Source organism: Stylophora pistillata, chromosome 9 (genome assembly GCF_964205215.1).
Source record: "Stylophora pistillata chromosome 9, jaStyPist1.2, whole genome shotgun sequence".
Lineage (NCBI taxonomy): Eukaryota > Metazoa > Cnidaria > Anthozoa > Scleractinia > Pocilloporidae > Stylophora > Stylophora pistillata.
This window is the reverse complement of record NC_142527.1, coordinates 13,798,605-13,814,635: the sequence shown is the minus strand read 5'-3', so window position 1 is coordinate 13,814,635 and position 16,031 is coordinate 13,798,605. Positions and strand designations below refer to the sequence as shown.

The following is a 16,031-nucleotide window of genomic DNA, read 5'->3' as shown; positions in this document are numbered from 1 at the left end:
CTTCTAAGTACTCTTTCACTTCCCCATAGAGTGGCTTGGGGATGGAGATATAGTTCTTCTGTACTGGCTCATTGTCCTTTAACTGGATATCCAGCACCAAGTTCTCCACGCAGCCAACATCATCGTCGTTTCTTGCAAAGGCTCCAGCTTCTTGCCGTAGCATTTCGTGGACGATCAATTGTTCATTGTCTTCTAGCTGACTCAAGTCAACTGGTGGCTCCCATCCATCTTGTTCCTGACCAGGATGCGAGGTAGCTTCAGGGTAAGAATCCTCGTCTCCTCGAGAGTACGAGTCGGGAGTGTTTGGAATTGGTAGAACTGACTTTACCAGGTGTATCCGGCCCAATTCTGTTCTGCGCTTTAACAAGATGTTTCTGTCTGTATTGTTTTGGACCACGACGGCCACGTGACTAGAGGTTCCCGGGGTTATTTTAGTAAGTTCCTCACCCAATTCCAGTCCGTCTGGGAGCTCGCTGTCTTCCTTGGGCTCAAATATTACTGGCATCCCCTCTGGAACTGGTCCGAGGTGAGTTTGACACTTAACTGTCGTTGCCTCTCCTTTTGGCAGCATAACATCTCTCTTTCCGACTTTAACAGCTGCAGTACCGGTATCCTGTGTTCTTGACTGGATCAAATTGATCAGGGTACCTATGCGAGTATGATGAATTGAAGGGAATGACTGCTGAATGATGTTACTTGCCGCTTGGTGATTTCCACCATATTGAGCGAGGATTTCTTCTATAACATTGAAGCCAATGATTGGGTACTCTTGTTCCTTTTGTCCCACCAGTACTGGAACTGTCACCTCATGAGCAGTTGTATCGTCCCCAGCCAACTTAAATCCGATCTCAATCCAACCGTCAAATGGAATGTTTGTCCCATTCATCGCTTCCAAATTCAGCTCTTCTCCTGCTCCCAACAACTCTTCAACATTTCTTAACACCTCCAGCGGTAAGTGAGTTTGTTGCCACTTCCTTGACACAACACAAACCTGGGAACCTGTATCCCATAATGCCTCCACTTCCTTTCCCTGCATTAGGCATTTTACCACGCACCTCCGTCCCACGATTTTTGTCAGTCCGAGCTGCTGCCTTGGCGTCAGGTGGCAGGGAAACGTCGTGTTCAAATCATGGCCATCATCTCCGGCTGCTTTCTGTTTCTCAAGTTCCTGTATAGCCATGCAAACTGGTTTATGCACAGCTCTGTATTTTACTTGACATTCTTTTGAATACCGTATTTCTTCACCTATAAGCCGATCTCGGCTATAAGCCGAGACCCTGACTTTCAGGGTCTTTACGCTACACTCAAGCTGCCCAAAAAAAAAGGTAAAACCATCGGCTATAAGCCGAGAGCGAAATTATTGATTGTAACTGGCCATTTGAGCAAGCGAACCTCACGGAAAACATAAGAAATTGACTCACTAAACACAAAACCTAATGAATTACAATAAACACAAAAGAAAAAAAGCGAACCAATCAAGAGATATGAATATCAATTGATCCAACGAACTGTATAAATACTACCACGCGACAACAGATTAACCACAACAACAATAATAATCTCAGTTAAACGTTTCAAAGTATCAATCTATCGAGTATACCTTTCGTCGCTGTCACTTTTTATCATCATGCCTAAAGCACGCCGTTCCTCGTATAGTATGGCTTTCAAGATAAAAGTTATCGCGGAAGCTGAAGCGGTAGAAAACAACTCGGAAATCGCTCGAGAATATGGACTAAGCGAGTCCATGGTACGACGCTGGAGAAGAGACCAGGCGACTATTCTTTCCGGAGAGCTGAAGATGTCTGCAAAACGTGCGACGATGGGCCGTTTCACTCCGAAATATCCCGAACTAGACCAGCAAGTGATGGAGTGGTTTTCACAGCAAAGAGAACAAGGTTGGTATTTACTTTTCTGTCTAAAATTTTAAGAGTTTTTGAAGAGTTGAATGATATCGTCTTTCAGTGCGTGGGAAACAGAGACTTTGATTGGTCAGAAATATGTTGTTGTCATGACAATTTCATAACATGTCACGAAAAGAGTGCTGCAGTCACGAATCTACGGTTATCTCGCAGCAAAATAAGATTGTTATTTTATTTTTCGTAGGTATTGCGGTGAGTGGATTGATCCTTCGCCTTAAAGCTAAAGAGCTCTCCGATGATCCTGCTTTCAAAGCTTCCCGTGGATGGTACGAGAAATGGAAACGACGCCACTCGGTCAGCATGCGAACCAAAACAACTCTGGCCCAGCGATTGCCCGCCGATCTCGAAGAGAACATTGTGTGCTTTCATCGCTTCGTCATTGCAGCAAGAAGACGCGCCGACTACCCTTTATCCCGCATCTACAACATGGATGAGACACCCATGCGTTTTGAGCTGCCATCGAACCGAACACTGGAATTCAGTGGAAGCCGAACAGTGCCAGTAAAATCTTGCGGAGCGGAAAAGCGGAGCTTCACCGTCGTTCTTGCTGTTGCTGCCGATGGAGCAAAGGTGCCACCGAAAGTCATCTTCAAAGGCGTCCGTACACCGAGAGATCTGGTTGTGCCGCATCCTCTTCGTGTTTCCTTCCATAAGAAAGGGTGGATGGATGAACAGGGCATCCGAGAATGGATTCGACAGAGTTTGCCCCGTGCCGAGCGTTCCCTTTTGGTGTGGGACTCATTCCGAGCTCACTTGACCGATTCCGTGAAAGATGACCTGAAGCAGCGAAACATTGACGTCGCAGTTATCCCTGGTGGCCTAACCCCGGTTGTACAGCCCTTGGATAAGTGCCTAAACAAGCCATTTAAAGATAATGTGCGCCGAAAGTACTTGGCGTGGATGACATCTGGGCCATTTGAGTTTACCCCAGCTGGGAAGAAGAAGGCGCCAAGCAGAAATCTTGTCCTCAGGTGGATCAAGGAAGCATGGGCAGAGATACCCGAAGAGATGGTTGTCAAATCCTTCAAGACCTGCGGTATTTCCAATGCCTTGGACGGAACAGAGGACGACGTGGTCTACTCTGAGGAAACCCCAGAAGTAGATGATGAATACATAGAAGAGAACGAGTTCGACACAGACAGCGAAAACGAAACGGATGGCGAGTAAACCATTGGGTTGAAAGCCCTTGCACGTATCCGTCAAACGGCTCCTTTAGGAGCCACCAATTTCATAAAAGTGAATAACCAATATTCAGAAGTTATTTTTGTTGTGTTTTATTACTTCTGCTTCATTGCTAACTTGACTACAAGCCGGGGGGGTAAAGTTATTCAGCAACTGTATATTTTTAAAATGTAAAACCCTCGGCTATAAGCCGAACCCCGTTCTCCGTGAAAAATCTCCCAAAATTTTGGGTCGAAAACTGAAAAAATCGCTCGGCTTATAGGTGAAGAAATACGGTAATATCTATTGGTCTTACAGGCTCCGCCGTGGTTAAGTGGTACATGGTCTGTGCTTTGTTTTCCACACTGCACGTAACGGGACTGGTTTTCTTGCCTGGTCACACCCTGTCCCATGGACGTGACCTCTGGCCGTTTCCCTGGAATTCTGCTGGAGAGCGTCGGCTGAATTGGGCATTACACTCGCGTACATAATGGCCACTCGCCCCACACCTGAAGCAATGGTTGCACGGCCATCCATTCCCACTTTGTTGGCAGGTCCTACACAGTGGGGGTTGTCTCATGGGCTGTTGTGTGAGGGGGGTTTGAACCCGGAGTGGGGCCCGAACTCTCGCTTTGACTGCGGCCACCTCTGCCTTGAGCTCCCTTAGTTCTTTCATGAGACCTTCCTCCACCTCATTATTCTTTGTCTCCTGCTTGTCCCCTCCCTTTTGAACAGTATTTACCTTGGGGGTTAGCTGTGAACCGAATTTCTGTGATCGCTCCAGTTCGTCACTGAAACACACATTTAATTTCTCGAATAGTTCTTCATCGCTTATAAATTTCTTTTCCAAGTAGGGCTTCATTTCTAAAAATCGAGTTTCCAGATGGGATTTGAACCCACGACCCTCCGTGATCTAGTCGGATGCTCTAACCACTGAGCTACAGGAGACTCTATGGTGAGCAAGGGTCAATTAGTGGGTATTGACTGGAACCGCATCACGCGGCTACACAGCCAAACATCAGCTAGCGCATAGATAGCTATCATTTCGATCTTGATATTCTCATTTTGCAGGCCAAGGGAAAAACTATGGACAAACATGCCATGTACTAAGGTAGGATCATATTTCAGGTCCGAGTCAGTTTCTTGAGATGCAAACAAGATCTTCTGTTTCAAATCGAGAAGGCGGATCAAGAATTCTTGAGGTTTTTCCTTTGGCTGTTGGACAGTTGAGCTCAACTGATGATATAGTTCGGTTGCTGTTCTCTCCTGATAATGAGAACGCATAATTCTCCTCAATTTGGCCAGTGTTAAATCTACCTTACCCTCCAAATAACTTCTTAGGCTTAACGCCGGATTTATCGCTTTTATCACAGCCTCTTTGATTTCATCCTCTGTATAGTCGTTCTTTAACCCATTCTCAATTTGATGTACTAGCGAGGAAAAACTCAAACGATCCTTCTGCGACGCGTCGCCAATCTGGCCCGAAATCTTGAAGTCCCGTTTGAATTTTGAAATTAACACCGCGGGGTTTTGCTCTATTTTGACGGTCGCCTTACTATTTTCAGAAGCTTTCGGCGGTTCCGTTTTCTGTTCCGGTACAAATTTTCCCTGCATACTTAGAGATGACGACAACACTTTGAGCTTCTCATTATCTAATTCTTCCGTTTCGAGGTATTTATTTAGAGCTCGGATAAAAACCAACCTTCCCTTGCTCTCAGGCGGTACAGTAATGTTCAGCCCACTACAAACTTCTTTAAGCCTTTCCTCGCTCAAGGAACACAACGCGGCCTGAATTTCGATCTGCAGACTCTCGGTGTCCATCATACTTCCAAGAAATAATCTTTCATACTCACCAATAGTGCAATCAGCCGTTCACAAAAGAAATGCGACACTTTACGTCAAGATCAGTCCGCCGTCGACAGCAATCGACCACAACCAACTCGCGCTCGACGAATCAATCAAGCGTGCCAATTACTTTGTCCTTCACAACCCAAGGCAGTTCTTCGTCGATGATAAGCCTCTTCGGTCCAGTCCTGGCAGGGTCGCCAATGTTACACACTCAAATCAACCAGATAATGAAACACAAGGTTATATTTTATTCCCAAAAAACTTCGAGCACATGCGTTTTCTCTATTTTACCCGACACCCTTTTGGGTTCATGAACTCGACAAAACATGTCACGCACTCTACACGACCACTGTGTCAGCTACTGTACCAGGCGTAGATAGTGGCATCTCCAATCCAAGCAATCCAAGCTGTCTTGAGCTGCCGCGAAAATTCTATCTTCCCGCCATTTCCGAGTCAAACTGGTGAGAATTTAATAATTCCCTCACGAACCTAAATTGATCTGAAGCAACCACTAGCTATGCAACGAGATTTTTTCGTTGTAACGCTCTTCTAATTATTCTGAAGAGGCCGGGAACATTAACAGTGTCCTTCTTCGGCAACGAACCAAACCACGGTGATCCTGGTCGACTTGTCCACCATTTCCATCGACCAGATCGTGGACGCATACTTCTGCAATGTCCTCAATCATTCCATGAACTCTCTTGATTTACAAAACCAGTCGTTTGATGCAGTGTACCAAATTTTGCCTGGATCGAGCGACAGTCCAAAAATTCGGCGAAGAGGATATAGCTTCGCCGCCATATCTCATTCGCGCCAAAGTATTTTGGATTATGCGTGACGAAGCACTTTGTTATATATTAAGTGTAATTAGAGTAGACAATAAACCATTTATGGATACATGATCTGGTTTTCATTTTTACAGCGCATCAAGATATGCTTAGCACCTTCATCTACTGCAAACAGTGCAGTCATGACAGATGTGTAATTTTGCTAATTCCATTTTCTTGACTACCCCGGAAATTAGAACCCATACCCAGCTGTGAATTTCAAAATCGCATGAAGCTCGTCGTGTATAACACAATTTAATCAATCGTTCATACAATCAGCCAGCATTAAACCAAGCATCTTCTCAAGTTCTTCGTTCACCGTTACTAATTCGTTCTGAAGAAAATTTGTTTTAGAAACCCTATATTCCAATTACAATTACAATACTTTATTCAAGAGAAAGGAAAATAAAAATTGTAAAAGTATCTCTCGAAAGGGGATATTCTAGAGGTTAACCCTATATAAAAGATTCCCCGAATAAAAAGATCAAAACATTATATACAGATAATTAAAAACTGTTTACCATCATCTCAATCAATATTCATGTAAATCTTTAGTCTGTTACGAAATAAAGTCAATGATCCTGCGTGTACAATATCTTTAGGCAAATTATTCCACATATTAACGATCCCTACAAAAAAAGAAAATTTGTAGCAATTTACGATAGCTATTTTTACGTAGAGCTTATAATCGTGATTGGCTCTAGTTCGATTACATTTAGTAAGTTCAAAAAAGTCCGAAAAATGAAGACTATCTATTTCCAGAACTATCTTGTAGCACTGGATCAGAGATAAAAACTCTCTTCGTTTCTCCAAAGTTTGCCAATTCAGTAGGCGGCAGCGGTCTTCATAGCTCATTTCTCTGCGTTTTTGCTTTAATGCCAACCGAGATGCCCTTCTTTGGACTTTTTCCAAGGATTCGATATCCTTTTTTTGGTAGGGGCTCCAGACGGGGACAGCGTATTCGAGTATAGGTCTTACTAACGACTTAAAGAGGCAGGAAAACGCATGGCGATTATCGTTTCCAAGTGATCGCCTAATTATATCCAACACTTTGTTCGCCTTGTTTACTATGTAGGAAACGTGTTTACCCCAAGATAGATCGTAGTTTATTGTGACCCCTAGGTCCTTGGCGCTGTCGACAGATTTTAGTTGCGTACCAAGGGAATAACTGGGCTTGGATCTGTCTCTACTGTGCGTTACACGCATAACTTCGCATTTTTCAGGATTAAAGCACAACTGCCACTTGTTAGCCCAATCGCTTAATTTGTTCAAGTCCAGCTGTAAGGCTGGTATATCCTTAGCAGGCTCCATGATCTTGCGATAGATTTTAGTATCATCAGCGTAGATTTTCACGGTTGATGCAATGTTTGCCGAAATATCATTTATATAAATAATGAATAGGATTGGGCCGAGTACTGTTCCTTGAGGCACACCTGAAATCACGGGTGACCAGTCTGAACAATTGCCCCTTAACACTACACGCTGCCTTCTATTCGTCAAAAAATTTCTAATCCACAGTAGTAGAGAGCCGTCTATCCCATACCGTTGTAGTTTCAGCAGCAAGCGCTCGTGTGGCACGCTGTCGAAAGCCTTGGAGAGATCTAAGAAGATGATATCCGTTTGTTGCGAGCAATTCCTAGCCTTTGCCCAGTCATTGTAACATGTAAGTAATTGTGCCAACGTCGATTTACCCCTTAGATACGCAAATTGGTCTGGATTAAAAAGATTGAGGTCTGACCAAAAGTCGACCACACGGGACTTTACCACAGCTTCTGCAATCTTGCAAACAATACAAGTCAGTGATATTTGGTGGTAGTTCTCCATGAGATTTTTGCTCCCTTTCTTATGGACTGGAGTGATGTGGGCCGACTTCCATATACTTGGTAGTTGACCTTGAGAGAAGGATGTATTCAAAAATAAAGCCAGTGGAGATGACAACACTTGAGCACATTCTCTTAGGATGCGAGGTGATATGTAGTCGGGCCCGGGGGACTTGTAAATATTCAAATTTCTTAGCAATTTCTCAACTTCCGTGGCAGAACAAAAGATGTTACATAATTTGTCATCTGTAATATATTCAAGGTCGGGAAAGTTTTCATGATCCTCAACAGTAAACACCGATGAGAAATAAGAATTCATACAATTGGCAATGCTCAGGTCGTCGTTAAGATACGAATCGTTCACCTTTAAGGACACTAAATCACATTTGACTTTTCTCTTTGATTGAACAAAGTTCCAAAAAGGCTTTGAACTGTTTCCGGTCTTTAGTTCATCTGCCAGATTGTTTATAAATTGCCTACGTGCAGAGTTGCACTCCTTCTTCACATAGTTGTTGAATTTACGATATTTGTTCCAATGATCTTTTACCACTAGTCCACTGTTTCATCAACCGTCCTCTCTCCTTTTTGTTAATCCATTTTCTCCTTAAATTTTCTTTCGGAACTTGATCTTTTTCTACCAAGTTTTTCAACAAATTTGACAAAGGTTGAATGGCTTGCCTTTTACGAACTTGATATACTTGATGTCCAAACCCTCTTGCTTGCTGTTTGCTGCCTCAATCACATGGCCGGTGATCGCCCCTGCTACTGCTCCATGGTCTTCAACATTGCTCGTCGCTGCTCTGTTAGAGGGGCGTCCCTCTGGAGACTCGAAGAGTCTTTCATTTGCAGAGCTGTCAAGAAACAAGTTGCCTACTTCCCACTCCAATCAAGTCAGTGTCGTCAAATTCGTCAAAAAAAGTCGTCAATTCATCATCCGAGTTCAGAACCATTTTTTTCGTAGAAAGAAAGTTGAGTATGTCCACCAAAATCTACCACATGTAGAAGCCTGTGGTGAGCCCTACCAAAGGTCGACTATCACGTTCTGTGGTCAACAAGAGAATAAAATATCACATGCAAGACAATAGGCACATACCAAAAGGGACAATGAAAGTTGAAAACTATTAATAGGTTTTCAAAATTTTTTTCAATCTGAAAAACTATTTTTAGTTTTAAACTATGACAACACAGCACTGCTGTGTGGTTCACATGAACCGGTGGAAAGAGGTTGTGCAACACATTTTTTTATTCACGCTTCATGAATAGAAACAACAGTATTAAAATTTAATCTTCATCATCACTGCCTTCTATGGTCAGTAATGGTCCTGTGGGTTTTAGGGGTTTGATGTATGCATTGTGAACTTTCATTTGAATGGAAATGGTGCTGTCGCTTATGTAAATGCTTTCAACAATTAATGCTAATTTCACTTTACAATATTGATTGAGATGTTCAAATGGCTCGACTTTGTCGTTACCTTTTGTTCTGAATAGCGATGAGATTTTGTCAAATCTTTTCGAATAAATCAGTTTCGCGTATAACACGGTTGATTTGGATTAGTCTCTCTCTTTCGTCTTATTACCTTTTTCATTACTGTTTTGATCTGTTTGTAATACAAAAGATCATTTAAATCCTGCTATATCAGCACCAAACACCTCTCCGAGATGCTAGTGACAAATATCTTCGAGATGAGTGAGAGAATCATAAAATTCCTCTTGCTCTGGCGTCGGTTCAGTACTAGTACTACCCCAAGAGTAAACAGGAAGAGAGTAACCGACCAAATTATATTTTCTTTGCAAAGATTTGAAAGACTTGTCAGTTGCATGTTGGTATGGTAATATTTATTTCTTTACCTCGATTTTTATTAAGACCTTTGATAATATAAACAGATTTGTGACTCGAAAAACACCGAAGGGTATTAAATTATAGATGGTTCACCATAAAGAAGCAACTTATTTATTTATTTATTTATTACAATTTAATGGCATTAATAGTAATACATAACAACAAAACTAATATAAATAGCCATACGGATAATCTGTAAAGGAGTCCAGGACCCCATAAAGAACAGATCACCAATGAATATCTACTAAAATAAGTTACAAAGTAAAGTATAAAATCAAAATAAAATCAATAGTTCAACAATAATAACTAATTTAATGCACGATCCAGTAAACATTTCTTGACTCCCCGCTTGAAAACATCAACACTTGCTGCCTTACGAGTATCGTAGGGCAAAAGATTCCAGGAGTCAACTATCCTGTGAAAAAAACTATATTTAAGTGGATTTGTTCTTGCATATTTCTTCTTAAGAGATAAATCATCGTATTTCCTAAATGAATAATGATCCGCATTAGAATAAAAATCTACGTATGAATCGATATTGATGTTACTTATTCCATTGAGAGCTTTATATAAAAAAGTAACATCAGCTAGAAATCTCCTATTTTCTAGTGACATCAAGTTTAGCTTCTTTAAACGAGTCTCATAATTGTCCTCAGTCTTTAAAATGAACTTGGTTGCTCTTCTTTGTACTTTTTCAACTTTTTCTATGTTCCTTTTGGTGTAGGGTGACCATACAGCAGAGCAGTATTCAACATTCGATCGAACTAACGCGCAGTAAAGAGTTCTCAGAGTCGTAGTATCATCCAGACCTCTACAAGTCCTTTTAATTAGCCCTAACATTTTGTTTGCTTTCGACACAATAATATCAATGTGCGAGTTCCAGGTAAAATTGTCAGTAGTTGTAACTCCCAAGTCTTTGAATTCTCTAACTTCTTCCAAGAGAGAATTGTCCAAGGAATAATTAGAGACTAAAGGTTGCCTTTTCTTTGTTAATCTCATAACTTTGCACTTTTTGACATTAAAAGCCATGGCATTGCGAATACTCCAATGATGAAGATTATCCAGGTCCCGTTGAAAACAGAATTGATCACTAACATCATCAATGACTCTTGAAGTTTTACAATCATCAGCAAAAAGCGCAATGGTATTTCCAGGGAGAACAACATCGGGCAAGTCATTCACAAAAACTACAAAAAATAGCGGCCCCAGAATGGAGCCCTGTGGGACACCGGACGGAACTTCTAACCAAGTGGAGGAGACGCCATCCAACACAGTTCTTTGCCAACGATTACTCAAGTAACTCTCACACCACTGTAGTAGGGAGCCAGAAATTCCGAAATTACAGAGCTTCCGCAGTAAAATTGAATGATTCACTCTGTCGAAAGCCTTGGAGAAGTCCAGGAAAGCAACATCCACCTGTCGTCCCTCATCCAAAGCTGTGACCCACTGATAATGAGTGAGAACCAATTGTGACCCACAAGATTTCCCCTTCACAAATCCATGCTGCCACTCAGATAAATAGGGCGAAATATGCGCGTAAACAGCAGTATGCACAAGACGCTCTAAACATTTAGCTGGAATAGGTAACAGGGAAATTGATCTGTAATTTTCCACGAATTCCTTATCATTGTTCTTATGTATAGGAGTGATGTTAGCGGATTTCCACAAGGTGGGCATGACTCCTGAGCTTAGGGATAAGTTAAACAAGTGCGACAAGGGAACCGACAATTCCTTCGCACAGATTTGTAGAATTCTTGATGGTATATTATCCACACCGGGTGATTTATTGATGTCGAGCCTACTTAGAATTCCCTGCACTTCAAATGGTGTAGTTGTAACGTTCAGTAACAAATTTGGATTCACAACATCTGTAGTCGGACAGCTAACATCAGCTGAATCCTTTGAATAAATTGAGTGGAAGAACTTATTAAAAAGTTCCGCCTTGGAAGACGCATCTGTAGAACAAACATTATCATAAATTACAGTATCTGGAATTCTCTTAGTTTTAGATTTAACGGAGTAAAATTTCCAGAAATGTTTAGGGTTGTCCTGAAGTTTTCCAGACAGAGATTGAAGATAATTGTAGTAACTTGTATTAATAAGTCTCTTTGTTTTCTTTCTCAGCTCCTTGAATTTTAAGAATATGTCCGGTGAACCATTAGATTTAACTTGCTTCCATAATTTCCTCTTCTTCCTAATTAGTTTCATTATATCATTGCAAATCCAAGGAGGCCTAGAGCGACGCTTGAGTGTTATCCGGGGTATATGTTGATTGACAGCAGAAAACAGAAGATCCTGAAACTTTAACAGACCTGTATCGATACAGTTATCGCATGTAACTAGATTCCAGGGAATAGATTGTAAGGTCTCCTGCAAACCTTTAAAATCAGCCTTTTTGTAACAATATACCTTACGCTGAATGTTATTAGGCCTTCTCATCTCAGTACGAAACTTGAAGGTAAGGGGATGATGGTCTGAGTCAAATGCATGCGGATGCACCGCTACATCTTCAACCAAGATGTCATTATTGGTTAGGACCAGATCCAAAATATTGCCAGAAGGTCCAGGATTTCTTAGATCTCGAGTTGCATGTAGGTTCTTTTGTACCAAATAGAAATCATCCAAAATACTACAAAAATCCTTAATTCCAGGGTCTGACTTTATAGGGCATCCAAGATTCCAGTCAATGTGTGGAAAATTAAAGTCCCCAGTTACAACAAGATTTGAAAGACCAGTTCCTGAATATTTATCCAAAAACTCTCTGAATTGTGACAAAAATAACTCATCTGCGTCCGGTGGTCTATAAAATGCAGAAAGGAGTACACAAATAGTAGGATTTGGACGAATTTCAAGAGCTATCATCTCTAAATTAACCTCCAGGTCAGTCCTGCGAATACAAGAAATATGATTCTTGATAGCTATAAGCACTCCACCACCCCGCCTATTACATCTGTCCTTCCGAAAAATATTATAGCCTTCAAGCTTAAGTTCAAAGTCCTGATAGTTACTATCCAGCCATGTCTCAACTATGACAACAACATCAAACGAATCCATAAATAGCAATGCTTGTAGGTCAAAAACTTTGTTCCGTATACTTCTGGCATTTAAGAATAAAGCTTTGGGAAAAATATTTCGCACACCGTCAGTAGAACCTGAAAGTGATGACTGTAGACTGCCATTGGTATCTTCCATAGTAGATTCCATAGTAGATTCCATAGTTCCATAGATTCATAACTCACAAAACACCATTACAATAATTTAATGTGAATGATCGATAATTTAACGAAAATGTCCCAGAACTGGCCAATCCCTACTGCTTGTACCCAATCATTCCAAGTACTTCAAAAGTCTTTTCACTCATGAGAGATTCTCTCACCCCCCAGCATCTGTGGTTGCCTTTGATAACTAAAGTATAAATTCATAAAACCATCAAACAAAATTATTTACCTATACTGCTATTAGCCTTACCACTGTAATCACAGGTAATACTGCCTAGTAACAATGTTACATATTTGTATACCAGTGCAAGAACCCCACACTGCCTATCAATCATCTCCATTAATATTCTTTACCTTACCAAATAAAACAAATAACAATTTTAAGTATGATTTTCATAATCTCTAACTACACTTTCACATTCTCTATGCTTCAAATTAGCTTTATTGGGAGTTGATTGAAATTATTGTTATATGTATTGATCTAGCTTACATTATCAACAGCTTCTTTTAGTTTAGAATCCTTGATATCGATTGGGGACAGCTCCTTTCCCAGGATGTAGTTTGCCATTGGTGGTGCCAAGAAGTTGGGAGCTGGTCCAAGAAATACTCTGAAGAGCAATTTCTTTGTGTACTGTGATGTCTTCCATTCTCAGGTTTGTAATATTTGTCTCTGGTCCATCCTTAACGGAACAGTAGTTCTGGTTTACAAGTGTCTTAACTAATGCCTCCATCAGTTGGGTCATTAGAGAGCTTAAGCACCAGACGTTCTTGACAACACGAACGGCAGAGAAGCCGTGTAAGACTGGATCGATGCCTTCGTTCTTGGTGCGAAATAGGAAGGTTAAGCAGTCGATGTTTTTCAGACACGGACTTCTACCCGTGTTAACATGTCTTTGCTAAAAGATGCTAGAGATATGACCTTAATGAGCAAGGGAATACGCTTTTTTAACCCACTCTCTTGAAAATATAGTTTTCCTGTGTATTTTAAGAATAGGGGTATGTCAAACTGATGTCATGCTTTATGTGACCCTTTGTTTTCTTTTTAAAGGTTTCTCCAGGGTGAAGGAATGGAGTATGTTTTGACAGAATGCTTTTGTCAAGACACTCTGGAGGAGTACTTTGGTAATCAACGCAAATTGGGAAGAAGTAGTGACAACCCAGACATGAGAATCTTTGGCTACAATGATATTGCAATAAGAATACAAAGGTCTGTTTCGTCCCAAAGTGGAAATACCCGTGGAAGGAAGGACAGGGGCAAAGCCTGGGTAAATGTAACAGATGATCCTGTTCCTAGAAAGAAGTCAAAGAATTGACATCAGCAATTTTAATTTATTAGTAGAAAATACTGGTATATAACTTTGCAGTGGTACGTCCAAAAATGTATTGAAGTACTTGTAAAATATTCTTTGCAATGTAATGTCAATTCCATTGTTTTTCTTTTCTATTTAATCAACTGCAACATTGTCTTGTAAATGACTCGAACATTGATTCACTGATGTTTGCAAACCACTATATATATATATATATATATATATAATATTGTACACAACTTGTTATCTAGATAGGGCTGACTTCTAAGTTAGAATTTTAGTGTTCTATAGATGCCAAAGTAAACCAGAACATTGACATTAATAAATACATTGATTGCTTCAAAGGTGTTTGCAAACTGCCTCATACATTTTAAGTATACATAATTCGTTGACATCTAGATGAGTGACTTCTGCTAACATAAACCAGAACATTGACCCTATAAATAAAATTGCCATTTGATGCATTTTATGCTGTCTTTGATTCTAGGGTTCTCTATCATCCTTTCCTCCACTTGCCCTTTTAATTTCCTTTCTCAGGGACTTAGCTTTCACTTGCTTCTGTTTGATCTTGTGCTTCTGAATTACATCTCTTGCAAATGAAAATGAGCGTACACATAAATATAAGGTGATAATACTGTGCAGCATATCTTTACTAATTCTGCTATCAATCTCCAGTGAGGATTCAGATACAATTTAATTGAAGAAAGCAACTACATCTGTATCTTTGCAACATTTCTCAATTACAGCTTCAATGTTGATAGATCTTTGGTCAGTTTTACAATTGTTTCTAAAATGATGTTCTGCCCTCAAAAATATTTTCAGGGCTTTTTTCATTGGATTCCACAGCCCTCCACGGTTTAAGGAAGAGATAAGTTTCTGTGATTCAGTGATAGTCTATGATTGTTCTTTGCATGCATTTAATAAAGATGTAGCCTGTTGACTTTCTGTTGATTTCCAATTCTTAGATGCTGTGTGTTTATTGTGCAGATTTTGCAAGACATAGCCTCCTAGATATTGTAGACCAGCAATCTCTTTTTCCTTTAAAGCTTTTTCAACTTCGTTATCATTTACAGGAGAAAGAGATTCTTTGCAGTAGGCCAGGAGTTGATAACAATGTTGCTGAATTACTGGACAGACTCGGGAAGTATTTTGTACCATGTAATGATATGGTCACGTAATACTTGGAGTGAAACTTGTCAGCGTTTCCATTCTTCACAAAGCCATCAAAAATAGTTCGTATCTCTTCAAACTCTTTCGATCCTTCACAAATGTTAAACTGGAATGATGATATTTCATCTCTCATTGCTTTTGTAAACACTTTTCTTTTGCTTATTGTTGTTTTCACGTTGTTCACCAGATCGTTCAGAACATCGCTTGTAAATGCTATTCTTTGCCTTGATTCTTCCTCTTGTACATCTTGTTTGGGATCTTGGTTGTTATCTTTGTGTTTAAAAGTCGTGTGTCTGCTTAGACCTGGTTTACTTTAACAAACTTTTTGACATATACTACAAGCTATGTCTTGCCTTTGGAGCTGGAATGTAAGAAACATTTAGTTGATCAAACGTGATAAAATCGCCAATAGTTTGAAATCAGTTTATACCAATATTGCTACTATAACTCTTCTTAAAGCTTTAGCGATTCTAAAAGAATCCGAAAGAAATCTAATTTTTGTTGTGGAGCTCTGGAAACAGATACACAATACCGAACACTGATCGCTCTCAAGCCAACTACACTGAGCCTTTTCTAGCAACAAACCGCGAATAAAATGACTAAATAGGACTAGCTTTTGGCTTTTAACACGCACCTCCTGTACAACTTCATGAAACTGTTCTTCCAAATTCTCATCTTCTTGTAAAACTGCCATAATAGCATCGAAATCTTCGAAGATAAAGTCTTCGATGCCAGGCGCCATGTTTGTTTACTGTGACAACGATAGCGATGCACGGTACTCGTGACATATCATGACGTAACGGTGCAATTCAACCAAAAATCGTAAACAATAAGCCGGTCCTTTGAAGTTTGCCGGCCTTCCTAACCAGTCCCCTTTGATTAACTATGTTCTTGTTGTAACTTTGAACCACTTGAATC

At 40.4% G+C, this 16,031-nt stretch overlaps 1 pseudogene; it reads right to left on the bottom strand.

The window, feature by feature from the left end:
- Positions 1–13,507: 13,507 nt before the first annotated feature.
- On the bottom strand, positions 13,508–15,896 carry LOC148723445 (uncharacterized; annotated as a pseudogene).
- Positions 15,897–16,031: the final 135 nt, after the last annotated feature.